Raw genomic sequence first — 21,122 nt, forward strand, 5'->3', positions numbered from 1 at the left:
TGTGTAGGATTAAATTCCACTGCACCTGAGGAGGACACAGTGTCCTGGTCAATTAGGAGATACGGGGCTGAGGTGAGGCTGGTTTGTGGTAGTTGTCTTCTACAGCCTTGCTTTAGAAAATAGCAAATTGTCTGGTTACTTTTTAGTCTTGTTTTAATTTTATTTTTCCTCTTCCAGTGACTCCAAATGGGCTTTATGTTTTCCTAAAACTGTGCCATTAATAGAAATATCAAGTAAAACTTCTAGTCATCCCCTCTCCACCTGCCCAAACCTTCCTGATTCCCATTTTACTCTGCGTAAGCGGCAACCCCATTGTACTTGCCCCAATTCTTCGATTCCGTTACAGTGAAAAACATGTTGGGTCCAACACCAGCCGTGTAACCAACAAAAAAATCTTAAGAACATCTGTGCGAGGTGAGAGCCTGAAGTCTGGGGTGAAAAGCTGGGAATCTCCACAAGCAATGAACACATTTGATCTCAGCTTGTAGATACATACAGGATATTTTTTCTTACCTGCCCCACACAGAAAAATAGCATCATCTCCTTTTAAAATGGGGACCTAGGTATCTGAATCTTACCTCCCTGTTTTTACCCTGTTCTGAACAGGCTGTGTCTCGTTCCAACTGACTAATACTGCAGTCAGTTGTGGAATGAACTAAAATCTGAGGTTTTTCAGAACCCTGCCTGAAAAGATGATGGCTGAAATAGATAGCCATTGGCAATATTCCTCAAGGGGGCATTCTAATACATTATTTATACTGCTCATGTGGGATAAGAGAAAGACATCAAGGTATTGGTTCAAATACTCAAAACTCTGGTTTAAATTCAGAGTAATTTATTTTTCTACCAATAGTGTAAATTAGTAGGGGGAAAAAAAGAATAAACTGAAAAATATAAATCTTTTGGTAAAATACATCTAAGTCTGTACAAACCATACAATCAAAGCCCAAATATTGAAACTGTGTTAGCAGAATTGGACTCTCTTCAGATTTTGTCAAAAACTGTGTGAGTTACTGAAATATAGATGCACACCTAATAAGACTGAGTTGATCACAGATAAGAAAACAAATTAATATTGAGACATTATCTGTAGAGTCTACAGAGTAATATTGCTAAAGTGCAGAAGATTACAGTTTATTTATTGTCATGGTTTGGGACAGACTGGCCAATGAGACGAATGACAGTACAATGTCCATGTCTAAAAGGACATAAAAAATACATTTTGAATGAGAACACAGAGGAAAAAAAACAGGGATTGAATTAAATCCAAGAAAATCAGGAAAACTTCATACTCTATGGGATCCCAGAAAAAATTTTATTAGGTTTAAAAATTGGTGCTAATGGCTGTTCTTAGACAAATAAGCAAATCAGTATTGGATAATGAATGTTTATAAGCTAAAATAAGGAAAATCTTCTGAAAATAATTCTGAATACTGGAGATACATGAGAGGTATTTGTATAAGCAAATATCCAGTGTCATTAATAAATGCAGACTCTGACCTATTGGCGGATAACCTTGCAGTTTTGAAATGGTCTCCAGGAGTTTTATTCATCTCAACCAAGCAGAATTAATTGTTAGTAGATTGTTTTGTAACACTGTGAAACAGATGTAAAAGAAAAAAAAAAAAAAGGCATAATCCATAACTGCTCTTTCTTGATCCTGAAGAGGCATTTAAATGAGTCAGCTTAAAGTTTGTCTTCTACACTTTACAGTGGATACAGCATCTGATGGTGACTGGTTTCTCACAAGAGCTTCTTTCATAGGATTTGACTTCTATATAACAAGCATATTCATGTGTATCTGCAAAGGGGATAACACTGAAGCCTTTAGTCCCTATAGAGGAACATGCCAAAAATATCACTTCCTCATTATCTTATTTTATAAAGCCATCTTTTATATATGCATGAAATTATTTACTACAGGAACACTTATACACTTATAGCTTTGGTCTAAAAAAGTGAATGCTAATCTAAAGGGTGAACATAGGCTAACGCCACTTAAGAAAATAGAACAAATGTTTCCCACAGCATTGCCTAGTTACAAATTAATTGGGCTGTACTAGACATTTTAGCAGTCATCAGTACTTAAAGGTATGGATTTCAGCTCAGTTTAAAGTAGTTTAAGGTATCTGGTTTCTCAAATATGATAAATATTTACTAAACTAAGTTGGGTTTAGGTGATTGCAATAAAAATAAGAGGATCTGTTAGTGCAAAAGGCATCATGAGGTAAATATTTCTTACAGAGGTGAACTCCCTCTTTCCATTTTATGGGACTGATTACATTTTGCACTAGATGTGCACCTGGCTAATTTATATTGTCCTGAGTAAGCCAAAATCAAATCTCCTTTCTCCGGACAGTTCTGCACCATTACATGGGGAAGGTTATGCTGGAGAAAAATTGACCAGAAGCATTGGATGTGGCAGGTCCACTGTATGTAGGGTGATTATAAAATGATCTCATGCTAATTTTACAGTAGTTTTGTGCTTGCAATGGTCAGGAAATGAAAGTGGACAATCAGTGCCTTTCATATGTGTTCCTTTATGTTTACTTGAAGGGTTCCTAGGATATAACTTCACAGAAGCTAGCAGTACCTTCAGAAAGTCTTCTGGCAACTCAGAAGGAGTCCTTAAATTATCCTTGGATGAACAGATATTTTTTTTTCTACTAAAATTTCTAATGATTTGGAAAAAAATGAGCCAGATGTCAGTTGGATCTCCTGCACTACAAATTCGCAGCCATTCTCAAATTGGCAGTCAGACTCAGGGAGGACTCTGCTGTGAGGAACATCAGGACCAGAGCAGAACCAGCCTTAGAATTAAGCAGCTGCAAATGGACATAGCACTTGTATTTGCAGCTTTGATGTAATACGCCAGACAAGAAGCCTGAAACTGTCACTGGATAGAGAAAAAAAAAATGCAACTTGTCTTTAAAAAAAAAAGTTGTATCTTTGGAGAGGTTTATGAACTTGATGCAGTTATTTTCTTATAGCCTTTTGTTGCTATTTCAAAAGAAATACCTGATAAAGAACTGACAGAAGTGGACTTTTTTTCAGCAAACACAATCAGTATTACAGAAGTCTAAGATCATTACATTCTTCTGAGAAACCAGCATTCCTGAAATCTAGAACTACATTGCATCAGACAAACTACCAGCCAGGCTCAGTCACAATTTGCTTTGCTAGAATGCCACAATGAGTGTAGTTAAACAATCAATAAAAACAGTTACATATCTAATGATAGGAATTGCACACAAGTAACCTTCTCTTTCCAGCTGGCCTTCTCACATAAAGCTCATTGCATACAATTATGAACTTCTTTTTTTAATCACAGTCTTTGCTAATTTTAAATACCACTGTTCTTTTGCACAGTGTTTTAGCTTCATCCCTGCTGAAACATATCTGGCATGGCAGGATGAATGCTGCTTTTGATTAATGCATGGATGAGGGACCGTGTCTTTTCAGAGACCTTTTAGACACACTTGGCAAACTGCATGTCTGTACTATGTTACCCAGCAATAAGGAATAAAAGGATTGCATGACTGGGAGCTATATAAAACAACACTGGAGACTAGACCACAGGTTCCTCACCGCTGCTTTAATCCAAGAGACGCGCCTTTACCTGGCTAGTGAGTAAAGATTTCCGTGGACTGCATTTGGAGCCTGCTCTGGGGCAGGTTACATATTGTACAGTTTCAGAAGGTCATCATCAATGACCCTAAAAGGAGAAAGTCATATACAACAGTCAAAGAGTCTTTTTGCAAGCTTTCAGGACACTGCGTGAATTGTAACCACAGGTTCTTGCAAGAGCGAACTTTTTTGTCTGCTCTAGAGTAACAGTTTTCCAGGTCTAAAATATCAGTGTGTGACTTTGTATCTCAGGATTTGGAAGGATCGCTGAGTTGCTCAGGAAAGTTGAAATAATGCCAGTGCTTTTGGTTTATTACATGGTTTTTGCTCTAGACCTGTGTGGTAGAACTAAAATAGTTTGTATACAACTAGCAATTAGGAAGATTGAAGTTGTATTAGTCTTTCTGGGCCTTATCATATGATACATTTAGTTTAATGTCAGATCGTCAAAACCAGTGGCAATAAAGATAGCTTTTCATAATTAAAAGAAAGCAAATAATACCAGTCATGTCTGGCTAGCCACCTTTTCATTTCAAAAGTAAGATCATGTTCAAACTGCAGAGATCCTGTGGTGTAAGATATCCCTGGCTTAGTTCTGTGTGGAAAATGTGTATTGTTCTAAAAACACAATATCTACATTCAGCAGAGCTTGCAAGACAAGTGCTGAAGGAGATCTAGCATTTAATGAGTGCAGAGAAGATGAGATGCATTTTAATTGACGGTATGGAACTATTTGTTGGCTGTGTGTGGTTTTGACAGCTCTGAAAAAGTGACTACCGCTTCAAAATTCACACTGGTAAATTTGCTATTGAGCTCCATATAGAAACCACAGCATGATGTAACACTGCATGACCTGACTGGGAGCTGAGCACAATGGACTAATTGCTAAATGCATGTGAGAAGAGGTCCAAAACTAGGAGACCATCTACAGAAGTTTGACTTGAAATGTTTGATGCTTTTGCTTTATGTTTCTTTAACAAATATGAAGTTACCTTAGGAAAAAACATTTTCAGGAAGAATAACCTAGAACTGGTAAGACAGAAAGGAAATTCAGAAGCAGGGTTTTTTTAAGCTAAAACTGACAATAGTGACAAGACCTAAAGACCTCATAGACAGATCTACAAACTAACTCATTTACAGCTGTCAAGGCATTCAGGCTACTGAGATGAAAAATGTGACAACGTTTGCCCTACTTGCAAAAAGCTGAAATAACGATGAGAGAAGTCTCTATCTCATACATCTCTATCTAGGGCACCTCAACTTTTGCAATTTTTGTAGAATGAATCAAAGAAGTCTATGTCCCTGCCTGTGCTGAGGAAATTGTTATGAAGAGTGAAAGAATAAAAAGAGAGGATAAAAGAAGTAAAGTTTGAGGCCAAGGGAAGAGCTGACTTCAGTCTCATAGGATTGTTTTAGTTTGCCCCTGAATCTGTCACCATAGATTATGTGGTTTAGGAACCTGATCACAGCAAACTGTAACTTCCCTCCTACCCACGTGTTGGTGTCCTTTGCCTAGAAAGGAAAGGCCTCTCTATGCCTTGCCCTAATACAGATTTTGTGCATAATTACATCATGCACCCCAACTGAAGAACACAGAAGTGCTCTAAGAGCCTCTACTGGATATGGCCATCATACTATTTTTGCTTTGGAGAAGTTTGTTGGAAACAAGAAATTTTTCTTTGGGTTTTGTTTTTTTTTTTTAACTTCCCAGGGCAGGCAATTTAGGCAAATGTTCATTTTATTTACTATTAACCAAACTAAAAAAATATCCAAACTTGTTATCAGGCATGATTGTTCCCACATGCTTAAGACATCCTACTGAGGTAGAAGGAATTTCCTTCTGAAGGTGGTCACTGCACTCCACGGAGTCAAAGGATGCTTTAAAGGCTCTGTTAAAATAGACATTTCGCTTTTAGATAGCCAAAATCAGGTTAAATAAAACGTACCTATGATGGTTGAGACACAGACCAGTGAATCTAATAGAAATATTCATGAAAATAAATAAACTCAGCAGGACTGCTTAAATTTAACCATCTGGCATAAGTTTTCATGGTTAATTTTAAACGCAAGGCTGTTCAGCACCTTGCAGAACCATTACTTGTTTTACACCTAAATCATACATAAAAATGTAAGTACATGAATATTTATGTGCTGAAGAAAGATCAGGCCATAAAGACTTATGAGAAGAAGTGCTGGAGCCCAGCTGTCAGAAACTCCTGCTGAGCTAACCATCTGTCTATAATCACACATCTATCAGTTTTCTCTCTGTAATTACACATGTCTGTCAATGGCCCCCTCATCTTGAATGCAGACTTCAAAGAATTCAGGTTTTCTCCTGAAAAATCTGATCTTTCCTCTGCTCCTTCCTTCTCCCCTTTTCCCCTTCCCATGTAACTATATGTACCTTGATTAGTTCTACTTTTTTTTCTTATTTGGGATAATTACACTGGCATGATACAAATGGAGAATCTGTATTTATTCTGAGGAAAGAAGAGTCTTTTGAAGATGCCAAGATAGCATTTATTGGTCAGGTGACATTTTCATGAACCAAATTGCACTTGCCTTCTGCTTATGAATAACCTGCTATAAAAGCAATTGGCTGTATACGAAACGTCAGATTTTAAGCAGCTCTTTAGGATTCTGTTACATTTTACTGTTGTTTCATGAGCTCTCAGATTCACTCAGGCAATGAGTACTAATGTGAAGGTACTAAACTAGTGCAACGTAAAGGTGATCTAGGATGTGTACAGTTGTTAGTCATTCGTGTAATATATACCATTCCAGTGCTGACAGGGGATTATGCCTTGTATGATTAGTATTAAGGGAAAGCATGGAAAGTAATCAAATAAAAACCAACATATGCTGATTTATTGTTACTTAAAATATACACTGTTTGGAGATGGGACCTTCCAGAGACTTTTTCTTTTCCACCTGGTAACCTCCACCTTGCTCAGTCAGAGTAAGGATGCATGTCCTTCCAGTACATCATAAATACAGCTGCCAGGGCCACAGGAAAGAGCTGAACTTGCAGCACCTACCACCTTTTCTCATTGTCTTGTCCAATAGTAAGGAAGTGAGCTCAGGACTCAGTTTCAGGTCTCCTGCTGGCTTGTCCAACTTCTCCTGGCTCTTTAAAAGAAACTGAAATAAACTCCATTTCCTAATGATTTGTATTGGATTCATGCTGAGAAATCCCAATTCTGTGTCTGCCACTTGGATTGGTTGCACCTTCCAAGAAACACAAAACAGTCCTTCTTTCCTCTAATCTACATCCATACCCTTCATTAGCTTCAACCCTCTTTTTTTAATGACCTCCATTAGCCCATGCATGAAATGGCTACAAACATTATTCTATCTTCTTCAAGTAATATCTTCACCTTGGATTCCTCCCTCTCATTAGGGCCCCCTAACACTTCTAAGAGACACTTCAACACTTCTAAAAGGCACGCTGAGAACCCCAAGAACTGAGAAATCAGGAAAAAATTGAAGAAAAATCTCAAAATGTTAAATAACATCTAGAAGAGCATCAAGCAGTGAAGCATAAGAAGCCAAATGAAAACTAGAATGGAATTTTGTTTAGATTAAAAAAATGGAGGAAGTACAAATCAGAGCTTTAAAGTGTGGCAGTATGCTGAAATAGAGTTCTGTTTAAAGATTATATAGGGTTCATTCACTGTTACAACTCTACAGTCCTCCTTAGGAGATACAGGATACAAGTTTATGTTGTGTACAGTTGAAAAGATTCCTGTCCTTCTACTAATTTATTCTAGGGAGACAAATAGGAGAGAAGATATTATTCCATTCTTTACTTGGAGCTCCACTTCAGCAATTTGAACAGGGAGGTGCATATGCTTATTCCAAGTGACTTCTACATTTACCCCACTGGTATGTTAAAAAGAAGCTTTTTAGAGCTAGGCACTGAAAAGTCAGTCTGTGGATTGAAAATCTTTTAGCCTCATGTAGGAGGGACACTATATCCTCCGCAGCTGCATAATAATATTGTTGTTTCATGACAAAGCTACAAAACCTGTCCCTGATATTTGTGCAAAAAGAGAAGAAAAGGTTGGTAAAAACACTTTGTATGAGTAACAGCACAGCTGTAGCAGGACCTTTTGGTTCCTAGAGTACACTTCCATCCTCCCAGCATCTCCCCCTCTTATAGCATCTGAGGGTTACAAAATAATGTTACAGAAAAGTATAGAGACAAGTAAAATTTCAGGCCTAAAAAGAATGTATATATTTTTAAGAAGACAGTGGATCATATCCTGATGATCCTATGCATTAAACCTCTCAGAGAGTGGGGTTGTCTGGTGTAATTATTGATTTAGATACAGAAGACATCATTTTGTGTGTGCATGTGGTTATGAATTACCAAATGATAAACTTGCTGTCACTCTCAGCAGAACAGGGGATATTAATAACCCTATTTATGAATTGTCCTTATTTACTGTCTAACACTTCATCTGTTCGTCAAACTACCAAACTGATCACCTTGACTGCAGATTAGTCATTTAGGCTCGGGTTGCATCAAACATTTATAATCAGAAGGATAGTAAGTGGAATGCTCTTGTTTGAGTACATTTGTCTGGGCGGATAGGATTAATCACACCTATATTTAGCCACCTAAAAGTTAAGCGTCTAGTCTAAGCTGATCCTCAACACTTTCTCTGCAGTGAGTGAAGGGAAAGAAGCCCCCTAAAACAGTTGTGTAAGGTAGGTTGGATGAACCACCTTCTGGAGTTCCCCATGTTTTTGCGTTGACTGTAGAAGGACTGTAGATACCTAGCTACAACTAGGCACAGCTCTGAAATGGCTGGCTAGGCCTGATAAATTTCATCAATCTCTGCATGAGAGTTGAAATTCATTACTGCACTTTATCGAGAGGAGGATCACCCCATGTTTTGCAGTTTTATCTTATGATGATTAGCCATTTTGACCCCACTCTCCTACCCAGAAGAGGAACAAACAGACAAAACCCTCAAAAGTGCCTGCATAGCAGTATGAATAAAGAAGTATTCAGAATGTAAAGGGCTCCACACAAATATTCCTTGCAGTATTCACTCGGTTCTGCTGACGTCTATGTATACATAAACTGACTACATGAGTCAGTAAACTTTTCCGTATGATGTTGTTAACAGCCCGCAAACCTGAAAGGTTGGACTATCTCTGAGGAGCAAAACCAGCTAAATTTCCATGCCCGTTTGGGGGTTTTGGCACAGAGAGGATTGCCAGCAAATGTGTGGTACTTGTGGTTTTTGTGATGTGGACACTTGGACTGATGCACGTATTTCATTTAGCCGCTGTATGCTCATTAGATAGCAATAACTTTCCGTCAGTGTTGCACTGTTCTACGCACAAATCTGTGACCTGGGCCAGGAAGTCTTCACAGTTCTTCACTGATCCCAAAAGTGATGCCGTCTTCCAGTGCATGGTCACTCATCGTAGAAAAAAGTTGATCTGAGCACAGAATGAATCTCAAGAAAGAGAAACTGAAAAACTGCATGTGCTTATTTGTGAAAGTATGTGTTTTAATTTAATTGCATTACTATTGCTTTGGCATTAAATCAAATTGCTAATCTTTGTCTAGACAGCCACCTGTATTTTTGTCACAAATGGACGGAAAATACAAAACACATAAAAGTGAGACACTGACAACTTTAATCTGCATTTTCAGATTAACCAGAAGAAATGTGCTTTGTCACTTACAAAATACACTGTAGTTCAGTTTAGGTTGGTGGAGAAACTATTATTTTCTGAAAGAGTGAAGGAAGATGACCAAGGCCCAAAAAGCACGATATTTTTATTAATTGGACACTTTCTTGAAAAAGTTTGTTTTTCTGAACCTTGATGGTTCCAGATCTACTTTCCATCTCACCTCATTCCTTACGCTCTGTATCCACGGAAAAACTTCAAAGGTTTTAAATGAGTTGGTTCAAATACTCAATATTCAAACAGTTGTGTGGAGAAAAATGAGCCATTCTGAAGTGCTCTGTGAGCTATGCTCTTCTTGGAGCAGCTGATTTAATATCTGCAGCTGCTGCTAACAAACAGAAAACCGGCCTCCTTTGTAACTTCATTTTACCATATGTCAAACCTCAACTGCAAATATTTTTTTTTTTTTTGAATAATCAAGTGCAATCAGATATGCCTGAACAGCAGCACTTTATTGCCGCTTTATCAGTCAGAGTTCTTTTGAAGGGATGCTGGTGACCAAGAAAATTTGCCAGATCAGAATGGTTATAATTGTTTATTTATTTAATCAAGTACTAAAACAATGCATGTAATTGTATTGCCAGTGATATACTATTGACAAAACAGTTTGTTGCTATGCAGTTCTTCCTGCTGTATTGATCGTTCTTTTCTATCTCAGATTAGCAATAAGCCATACAAGAAAATCTTACTTGCATAGATCAACATTTGCTTTATTAAACATAGTAAATCTAATCAACAGAGACATCTTCCTTGCTTTTATGTGTTTCTTGTTGACAGCCTTTTCCAGTGTAGGTCTCTCACAGTCATCATATTATATTGCAGGTAGATCGTCACAGGCTTTTGCAAAGGGCTCCAGACAGCAATGGACATTGCGTTTTCACTTTCACCTGTGATTTGACTGTCATACTGCAAGGTTTCTACTGTAAACATGACAAAGATAAAAGTGTGTTTGTTTCTCTAGAATTTGAAACTACTGCGATATTTGAAAGAAAAAAACAACCACCCTGACTGAAGTCAGAAATCTCCAGAGCACAGTTCAGGCAGCCTCACCTCCAGCACAGCTATCTAGGCTTCTTCTCTGCATTTTCAAGTCACATTCCCCAGCGCTTCAGAGAAGGGAGAAGGAGCCCATCACAATATAAATGAAGTATGTATTTTTCATTACTCCTGTCACTGGAAAGTGCCAACAATAACTGAAGGATTTACAGAGAAGAAAATCAGGTCCTTGTCCAGAGCAGCCAGCAGTCTGGAGTAGGTGTTTCTATATGCTGGAGATTACAGACCAGCAAGGTAAGCGAACATTGAATCACCAAAAGAGTGAGAATTAAATAGCATAGCTCATTAATTCTGCAGTCTTCAGCTTTAATTTGTTCTATTTAACAGTTAGTTTTGTCTCGTTGCTGGTTCACAAGTCTGTCTTGCGAACACACAGGCTGGCATGGGAAAGACCTCTGCTAGGGCTATGTTTTGAGAAAGGTTTAAGTGTGGAGAATTACTGGTACCTCCTGGCTTTATAGAAGGATGTCTAAAGACAAAAATGACAAAGATGGATTAAAGAATAGTTTTCCGACAAAGATCTGGAAAAAATTCTGACTTAAAGGAAGTTAAAAAATTATGAACTTACACAAGCACTAGTGTAGATTGTCCTGGGAAGTGTGGAATCCCTGTTGTTGAAGGAAATAACAGGTTAGACAACATCTGGTAGTGATGAAACAAGTCTGTCTGGTACTGCTTTGAGGGATGATTCTTTTTACAGTTCTTTAATATCTTCATAATGATGAAGGGGCCTAGATGGGGGACTGTTTTTAGTCTAGATCCATTTCAGTCTTTTCTTTGTAATGGAAGTCAGTGAAAGTTCTTGTCACATTTAATGGAAAAATATTTCTTATTCTAGAGGTGTCAAGGTTTGATTTTAAGATTTAATATATAAATTAATAAGATGATTTTGGAGATTCAAAAATGCACACAATCCAAGAGGCTGCCCACTCTTAAGCAAAAATTTGTACTGTGTCCAAGTGTTTGCTCATATCTACTTTTGAATCTGCTATGACCTACCTTTATATTACTTTGGAAGAGGCATGAATTAGACAGCAGACAAAATATTTTTCTGACTTCTCTCTGGTATTGCTTTGTTTTTGCCGTTGGTATTGCTTTGGTTTTGCCCTACCTAGAGAATGACATTCACATCATGAGTGTCTAGAACTCTGTTCAGTGTTGGGAAAATGGGAAGAATTCATTCACTGTTCAGATTCATTCTGAAAGTTCATTCTGTATGTTCAATTGTGCATGTTCCTGACTGTCCAAAATCTGCGTGTGATTTCAGCCCACGGCTTCTGAGTGGTGCTCATTGCTACATTTTGAAGCCTGTACAAAGAAAACAGGGTAGGCTGTCAATTCTTATTATGATTCATAGCATTCTAACTGATTAATTCAGTGAAACATGGCATAATCACACTAGGCTAGACATATGTCAGCAAAAACGACATTTGTGAAAAACACAGGACATCCCCAGCTTTACCCTGTTTGGGGGGATTGTTTTTGAAGGGGGCCAAAGGAGCTTTCCTACCTTCATTAGTTTCCTGGTCCTCTTTCACCAAAATAGGAAGAAGATTAGATTCATCACTCTCAAATTCACTTTTAGCTATGTTTACCTTCTTCTCTAAGCAGGTACAGGGCACTCCTTTTCTTCAAGCTAACTTTGAACAGGGATAAAAGCAGAGAGGTCTCAGCAGCTTGCTAGACTCTTTTCTCATATTCATCTTTCCTTCCTGTCCACGGCTCACATAGGGAAAATGTCAAAGGTGACAGCTACTGGAATTTTGCAATTAAATGTTTGTAACATAGGACCATCTCTTTCATTTCCAAGGCAGAATATGATCTTTTTGTTCCAAATTTCAGGATTCAAAGGTAATGGTGTGGGAGAATAATATTGCTACCTAATCTTTTTTTAATTAATTTTATTTTTTTACAGTGCAAGGGAAAATATTTATTTTTTAACACATAGGTTTTATTATGAGCTGTGTCCTGTTGGCCTCCATAAGTATTTATAAGCCCTGATAAGATCCCCCCTCAGTCGTCTTTTTTCCAGACTGAAGAGACCAAAATCCTTCAGCCTTTCTTCATAAGAGAGGTGTTCCAATCCCCTAATCATCTTTGTTTAGGGGCTTGCAGCCCCTTTGCTGCAACCTCTCCAGCAGTTCCCTGTCCCTCTTGAAGCGGGGAGCCCAGCACTGGACACAGTACTCCAGGTGAAGCCTCACCAGGGCAGAGTAGAGGGGGAGGGTGACCTCCCTCGACCTGCTGGCCATACTCTTCTTGATGCACCCCAGGATGGCATTGGCCTTCTTGATATTTGAAGTAACATAAAAGGCAGAGTACCAAACCAAGTATTAGTCAACTAACACCATGAAGCCTCATACATTTTTATATTCAATACAATAAATGAGAAAAATGGGTAGATTTTTTATTCCATATCTTCACTCATTGAATCACACTCAAAATAAAGAACTATCTTGGATATAGAAAAAAAGTTACCATAAATGTTGAAAGTATTCATTGGCCATAAAATTAGAATGAGAATTTAGAGTATTAATTCCATTCAAAATCTCAGCTAAAGCTTCTTGGCGGGGTATTTTGAAAAGCGTGAATCTTCTGTTCTGCTTGGAGACAAAAATACCTATTCAGTATTATGGCAACGAAGTCGTTCAGTACTTCTTATGACCAGCCTCTCACATGGCCTAGGCTGAAACAGATATATCTATTACATCTTACCGTTGTCCCTTTATAAAATGTGTACAGTAATGTATGCAGGGGAAGAGAGGAAGGGGAGAGAAAAGGAAAAATGGAAATCCTATCGTAAAGGACCTTTGTTGACTTCAGGCTAGGCTATCAAACAAATCTTTCAAGGTAAAACAATCCCATGGTCTGATGATTTAGTGCATTCAGGCTGCCCAAGGTGCTTGAACAAATGTGAAAGAAAAGTTCTCGAGTTCTAGAGGCAGCAAGAACTTCAGCAGCTTCCAGTCATGAGACAGATAGAAAAGACTTTGTTCCAGGCCCTTCATTTCCTACACAGGAAATGCAATGGCACTTGCAGGTTAGGATATACAGGGCTGAGCATTCAGCCTATAGGGGAAGGGCTGCGCACAATGGACACTGATAAAGAGCACTCTCTTCTTAACGTGAGCCAGGTGGATGGACATTTATGTAAGATATTGGGCCCACATTCAAACTATCCAACTTTTGACACATAAGTGAAACAATTGAATGACAAGCTTAATTGCTCTTGTTTAATCTTGGTTCTTACCTGTGGAGGCAGTTCTGTTCATCTAGAGACATCTAAGTCTTTCTGGGACAGGAAGTTTAGTCTGATCTCTTAGTTTAAGTCTAAGGTTACGTCCAAAAAGTCCAGTCCAGAACTTACAGACATTCACTTTTGCCCATGGAAAATGATCCAGAAACTGCAGGTCATTTGCTGTTTTACTCTATATTAAGAGCTATAGAAATAATGTTTGTTCTCTTTTCCTTTCCTTTTGTTTCCTTTTAAATTCTGTTTCAAAATGTGACCTTTTTTTTTGCTGTTTAAAAAAAAGGACTCTTATTTATAGTGCTTGCTTTTTTAAGTAATAACTTTAAAACATTTGACAGTCATTTGTCCTGTGTATACCACAAAGAGTAGACAAACTGTGCTGTGCAGCAGTTAATATATTCAGGACACTTAGGGTATGAAATACCACAATGAATCCTGCTTACCTTTCTGGTATGTAAACGAAAGCCATGCTTTATTTCTTCTGGAGTTATGTTTTAGCAGGTGTATTTTCCTAATTTGAGCAAAGAACATTTTTTCAATCATTTTTATGATTGCTTCTTTGATGATAACTTCCTGTACATAGATCCAATTGCAAAGAACAATTCACAGGGTCCTTGTCACTAAAATTTGAAGTTGCTGATAGAAAAATGATGTGGTCAGAAGATGAAAGAGTTATTTCTTCGTTTTCCTTGGATCTCCAAGTCCTTTACTTTTCCTGAGCCCCTGGATCCTTTTATTCCTGTTTACATCTCAGGATTATAATTTCAGAATTATAATCTCAGGATTAATTTCAGAATTCAATTGAATTGTCACTTTTTTCAAAGATAATCTTATTTAAGCAAAAAACACCCTCTGGGTAACATTTTCAAAAGCACATCAGTCACGTAGGAGGCTAAAAGGAAGGATGTCAAAGGCTCAAGAAACACGTGATACAACTCCCATTAACTTGCAGTGGTCAACAGGTACCTAACTAACATTTGTGCCTTCAAAAATATTGCATTAGTCCCATTTTTAATAGTGCAAGAGGCAAAGACAAAAGTCCACTGGGACATTATGTTTGTTTATTCACCTACACAGTGTTCCCTGTTGGATGCAAGTATTTTCAGTTTAAACTTCCAAAGGGACTCTATGTGAACTTGTAGTTTAGCTACTCAGAATCTAGAAGTTCCAACTACACCTCTCAGTGACCTCGGCTTTCAAAATTTTTATCTCTGATTTACGATATTACTTAGGCTAAATTCCATTTTGGAGTTTAACAAATTTTAAAACCTACAAAAATAAATTTTAATTCTACACCTTACCGAGTCCTCAGAAGAATTTATGTTTTAACATTTAATTTCAGGGAGAGCTTGTAGGTTCCAAGATTGGTCAGATTTTGACATATGCTAAGACTGTACAATTTAGCTCTGTGAAAGAAAAAATCCCAGAGTTTAAACTCTGATCTGTTAGGTTTTAGTAGTTTTTAAAGCGTAGCGGTTGAACATCATAGATTAAAAGAAATACACAGATTTCAAATACAGGTCTTACAGTATCTGGAAAGCAACTCTTGTACTCCCCACTGAGACGCTGGGCATTGTGGCAGTAGATCTATCTCACCATCAATGCAACCAGGAAAAACAGAAAACTAAGTTTCAGTGCATGACAGTGAATGTAATAAAGGAAAGAAGGGATTGATTTATAAGGGAAAATTTTTGAATAAATAGAGCAGGAAGGATGAACTTCATGTAAACCAAAATGGAATCAGGCTGCTGACACTAAAAATAGAAAAAGTAAAATGGAAATTTTTTAAGTTTGAAGGAAAGCTGGCAGGTGAGGAAGATTTTGGAATGCTGCATCCTCTAGATATGAAGTTATAAAGCCCTGTATCCTTGAATAAAACACAGAACAAAAGTTGATACAACTGAAGGATACAAGAAGAACAGGTCCAAGAAAAGTCTTGTTTAAGCAGAGGATCTAAAAACAGACAAGCAGGCTGACAGGAAGCTTATATGGATTTCAACATATATGCTACAAGTCTAAAAATAGCTGGATGAACTGGAATACTAGATGATAAATGAAGATATTAAAATAGCAGGTAGTAGACAGAAAACGGTGATGAGACAGTGAAATATTAAGGGTGTAACATAAGGGCTATACCACCAGTCACCCAGCTCAGAGACTGACAATGACTGTGACATGCCAAGGGAGACAAGGGAGACAACTGAGCAAAAAGCACAGTAAAAACTGGACAGTTCATTTATGCCCATGAGTAAATAACTTGAAAGGTTGCAGAGACTGAATTTTTTGTTGCCCTCCTAGACCAACTAGTTAGCAATTCATAAGAGCAAAGGCAACTCTTGATGTAGTCCTAAGCAGTGCAAGGGGGACCAATGAAGAACCTGCAGGGTAGGAGGGATAACAACGTGTTTTAATTCAGGATCCTTGTTAAAGCAAGAGTCAAACCATGCTACCCTCTTCAGTAACATTTCATTTCGTTAAACTGAGAGCACTTTTAAAAATAAAATTAAAACTGTAATCTAAAAGGGTAAAATATTTGCATGTGGCTAGAGGTTGTTTACTGCCACCATATTATAATCTCAAGGTCAATGAATAATATCAATCCAAAAAGACATTTAAACAGTCACACAAAAAAGCCCAACGGACCCTCTCCCCAAAAATCATCATATTTAAACAATAGAGGAGAATTTTACAATTTTAAAGAGAGTAGTTGGTCCTTCAAAAAGTAGAAGTTGTGTTCAGGTAAGGAAAATCTTAGAGTATGTAAGATTCAGCAAATTAACTGTAAAGCTGTAATAAAACAGGCCAGCTAATATTCTGAGGAATAACTAGCTGAGCGGATAATAACTACTAATAAAAACTTTTTCAAACATATCAGAAACAGGAAGCCTGTAAGACTGTGCCAAATAGGTGATCACAATTTAAAAGAAGCACTTGAGAAAGATACAGCCATGGCAAAGTTGCTAAATGAGTTATTGTATTGATATTCATCACAAAAAGCCTTAGGGAGAATCCACACAGCCTTTTTTCAGAAGTGAGGAGTTTGAGGCACTGTATCAAATTGACGTGTCAGCAGAAGAGGTTTCAAACAAATCTATCCAATAAACAGGAACAAATCACCAGAACCAGATGTTCTGAAGGAACTCAGATTTGAAGTTTCTGAACTATGAGACGTGCTATTTAGCTATGTCATCACTTAAGTTCAACCAATACCAAACTAAATAAAAGGAACTGAAGCTGGCTAATATACTTCCATTTTAAAGGGGGTTTAGTAAAACTTTGGACAACTTCTCCTTCTATACCAGAAAAATGGTATAAAAATAGAAAAAATGTTGAATTAATAGATACTAGAAGAGATTAGAAGAGGCTTTGACACATCTTTTGCAGAAAAAAACATGCCTCTCCAAGCCATTGAAGATTTTTGCAGGAGACTGTTTTAGAAAACCACTGATGGTTTATACAATTCAATGCATTTCCAAAAAGTCTTTAACAATGCTTGTCAACAGAAATTATTATAAATGCCATTGGAGGAAGGTCATTCCACAAATAAAAAAGTAGTTAGCAATCAGGGGACAGAGGTATGAGTAAATAGTTGATCTTCACTACCTGCAGAGTCTCTAGGGAGTTGTACTACACAGAGCAAAAAAGAAAGCTCTTGTGATACCACTTGATAAAGTAACTGTGCACTAAAAATGGCACTGAAAAGAGAAATCTTGGGCCCATTTTTGTTAGTTCCCTGAAGACATTGGTTTCATGCCTAAGACTGCTCAAAAAAAGAAAATACATGTTGGGAAAGAAAGGAAGAATAAAGTGGGAAAACAAACTTATGCTATTATATTATCGTTTTGTGCCAAAAAAATTAAGTATTGTTTACGGCTCTGGGAAGCCTTTTCTAAACATTTATGGAAGAACTAGAAGAGCCACAGGGATACAATATGGATAATCAGAGGTAGAGAAAGGCTTCTATCCATGGAGAGATTGCACAGGTTAGGACTTTTAGACCTAGAAAACAACAATTTATGGAGGACAGAGTAGAAATTCAGAGGGTGGTGAAAGGAGAGGATGACTAGAAGCAGTAACTCGTGCATTTACACCTATCTCAAGAATAAGGAATCACCAGATAAAATTCTCAGACAACAGATTTAAAACAAAGAAGAGGAATATAAAGCATGGAGTTTCATCCTACAGCTCATTGTCTGAGGCCACTTTAAGTACCAAAGGTCTAAATCACTTCAAAAAGCATTTACAGGAAGTCTATGAGGAAAAGACATCATGCAGTTCAGGAATTTCCCAAAGCACAGATTTCCAAAAGCAATACTCCCATGAACAGTATCTTCCCATGTTCACCCACTGTTCTATATTTTCCACAGTCATTTACCTTTGGCCATGGGTTTAGTGAGACCATTGATTAACCCAATGTCCTTATGCTTTTTCTAAGGGATCTCCACACACCAGAGGTATATATTCTTCATTGCCTCATGTCTTTCAGGTGACACTTTCTCACCAGTGACATTCTATGCAGCCTATAAATCTGCAAGTGGACTTATCTTCTTGGTGGAAGACAAAAAAACGTCTCCAAAGTTACCGGCTGCATTTTCAAAAAGAATTTGATGCTTCCATTATAAATTTGTCTTATAAATTCTTTGGAGCAATGGTTGCTTTCTGCTGCTTTCTGCTTTTTTCATGTAGGGGGCCTAATCCTGAGAAACAAGAAGGCACCAACATAATTCCTCAAGGTTCAGAGGAGAGATGTCTCAGCTCCTCCTGCTCCCAAATAGCTGTGCAGTTATGAGTACAGATCTCAAGGCCTTCGATCAGAACTCTCCGTCTTCCTGTGCTGTGGCCATACTGCTCAGTGACTCCAGATGTTGCTGCAGATGCAGAAATACATAGAGACAAATCTAAAATCAGACACTGTTGAGCATTAGGGTTTTTAAATCTAACATGAGCTTTTCTTCTTTTAACCAATCTTATCTGCCTCTAAGGGAGTATATTATTCTGTTTTACATTTGGCCTTCTTTCGCTGGCTGACCTCCCCCTAATTAAGCCAACCCATTGGAGGGCCAGCATCTTACAGCTTCTAAGACATGCACGGCCAGAAAGTCATGTGTCTTTTCTGCTTGATCTGACCTTAAAATGAGAAGAAAAGGATTAAAAACAAGCAAATGACTCTCCTAAGAGAGAAGGGAGAAAATCCAGCTGCTGGCAGGCACACAGCAGCAGCAGAGCAGGAGCGCACTCCCCCTCGCCTTCATCCTGGGCCCCCGGGTGAACGCTCAGGGTGGTCCCTGAGGAGCTTGCATGGACACAACAGTCCACCCGGCACGAGCTTGCTCGCTCCCACAGGACTGAGTGCAGGCACACAGCAACAGCGTCGTGATGTTACGTGAATAACTGTTATGTTACATTATGTTGATTTTTATGACTGTGTCAAGAAATACCGTAGAAAAACAGCTCGAGTAATTTAATTAAGCCATGCAGCACTGAAATTACAGCTGAAATTACAGGACACCGGGTTTCATATTGGCATTTCTTCCAACATGTGTTAGAGAGAAAGTATTTCTCGCTACCTCCATACAAAGAAAAATCCAGATATAGACACAATAATTTTCATTTAAATGTGTGTTCTTTGATTGACTTGTTTAAGTTGAGGAAGTGATATTAAATCTACAAGCCAAAGTACCATTTTTACTGGAAGATTTTGCCGGTACCATGGTCTGGGTATATCCATATTTGAGTGTAGATCAAGCCCGAATTTTTTTCTGTCAAATAGGCCTTTAGTATTGTACTTTTAATCAGTTTTTCCAGGAAAGACAGACACAGAAAAACTCTCGTTTCATGTAGATGCACCTGCTTCAATGAATGATGACTTTGTTCCATTATTTTATCTGTACGCTTGTCTCTGTTGCAACAATGAAATAATTCTTGCAGAACAAAGTAAATTCTTGAATTGACTATGTATTTACAGTACATAAAACCACTGAGAAATTTACCTACTGATTATCCCAAGCACAATCTTCAGTACTTCTCTAAATACAACAGGCAAAGATAGAATTTAGCTTTTACTTGAAATAAGACCTCCAATGTTTCACACTGTTTCAAAACTATATTTCTTCTCCAGCAACAACGTGCTTTTGTGCCAACTCCTAAATAACCATAAATTTCTTTTTTATAAACCTTAATGAATGCTTGGCCAAGATGCTGTAACTATTGGCTTCTACCTTTGAGCAGAAATGGAAAAAAAGTCTACACTGAGTAAAATGGAAAAAAGATCACAGCAAGCCCAATGTTGCATTTTGCATTTAATGTGAAGGAAGCCTTGTTTTCGTGGTATTGCAGTTTTCAGTGGTTTTAATCTTAAAGTGGCTGATCAATTTAAGGTAAGTGGCAGGCATTTGGCCTAGTTCCCAGGCTCTGCTTTCCTCCAAGAAAAGAAAGGATTCAGTCAGACACACAGACAAGGGGCATCATCGGTGGCTCTCACATTCCAAGCATTTTAGCACAGATTAAGTTGGAATGGTTTTACTGTTTACTGAAATCTCCTAGGTGTTGCATTTTATCCCCCTCTGGCTGTGGTTATCCAGGTTGAGCTTCTCAGGTCAGGACCCCCGTAAGAAAAATGGCTTGTAGAGCCTTGAAGGGAAATACACAGCACAGGTCAAGACTCCTTATTAAAATGCAATTTCAGCAGCTTATTGCAAAATGCAAGTCCCCAGAAAACAGGTAATTTTGCAGTGAACTTTTTTCCTAAAGCTTGCAGCAAGGCAAGAGCTGTTTTACATGCATTCCAGAGGAAAAAGCGAAGATAATCTTCTTAACAAGGACAAAACCTCAGCACTTTGTGTGTCTGGAAATAACCAGCAGATAATTAAGTGTTATTTTTAGCCTTTTTTTTTCCTTTTAGGTGCAATAAAGTATAGAATGCAGTGTCTAATAACAAATTCAAATTTGGCTTTATGATGTAATTGTGAAAACTTAGTAGGTTCTTTTAAGAGCTTGTGTCTTCAAAAAATAATTTTTTATTTATATAAGTTATATGTTTTGATACAGTCACCCATTTTGCAGATGCTCAGGGCCAGATTTTTGGAGCTATTAGTGTGAAAAATTAGCTCAGGCTTCCTGGAATTGCATGCACAAAGGCCACTGTGTGGGAGAGTTTGCACTGTTCACGTTCATAGGAGACATCAGATGTGCGACTGCTTGCAGTATCGAGATCAGAGGTATGAGTGTGAGGATATGGCAGTTGTTGGCTGTTTTCTTACTGATAGCTTTATAATTTAAAAAAAAAAATCCTTGCCTACTCTTTTTTTTTCTTCAGTTAGTTATGCCTTTAAAAATAATTTGATCACCAGATTAAAATGCCCACTATTTTCTGCCCAAAACTGAACTGGTGGGTTTGGAAATTTAAGCAGAATCAGAACATGAAAAAATGGGGGGTACTTTTTTTTTTACAAGTGAAGACATTTCTTAGATATAT

Source organism: Rissa tridactyla, chromosome 2 (assembly GCF_028500815.1).
Source record: "Rissa tridactyla isolate bRisTri1 chromosome 2, bRisTri1.patW.cur.20221130, whole genome shotgun sequence".
Taxonomy (NCBI): Eukaryota; Metazoa; Chordata; class Aves; order Charadriiformes; family Laridae; genus Rissa; species Rissa tridactyla.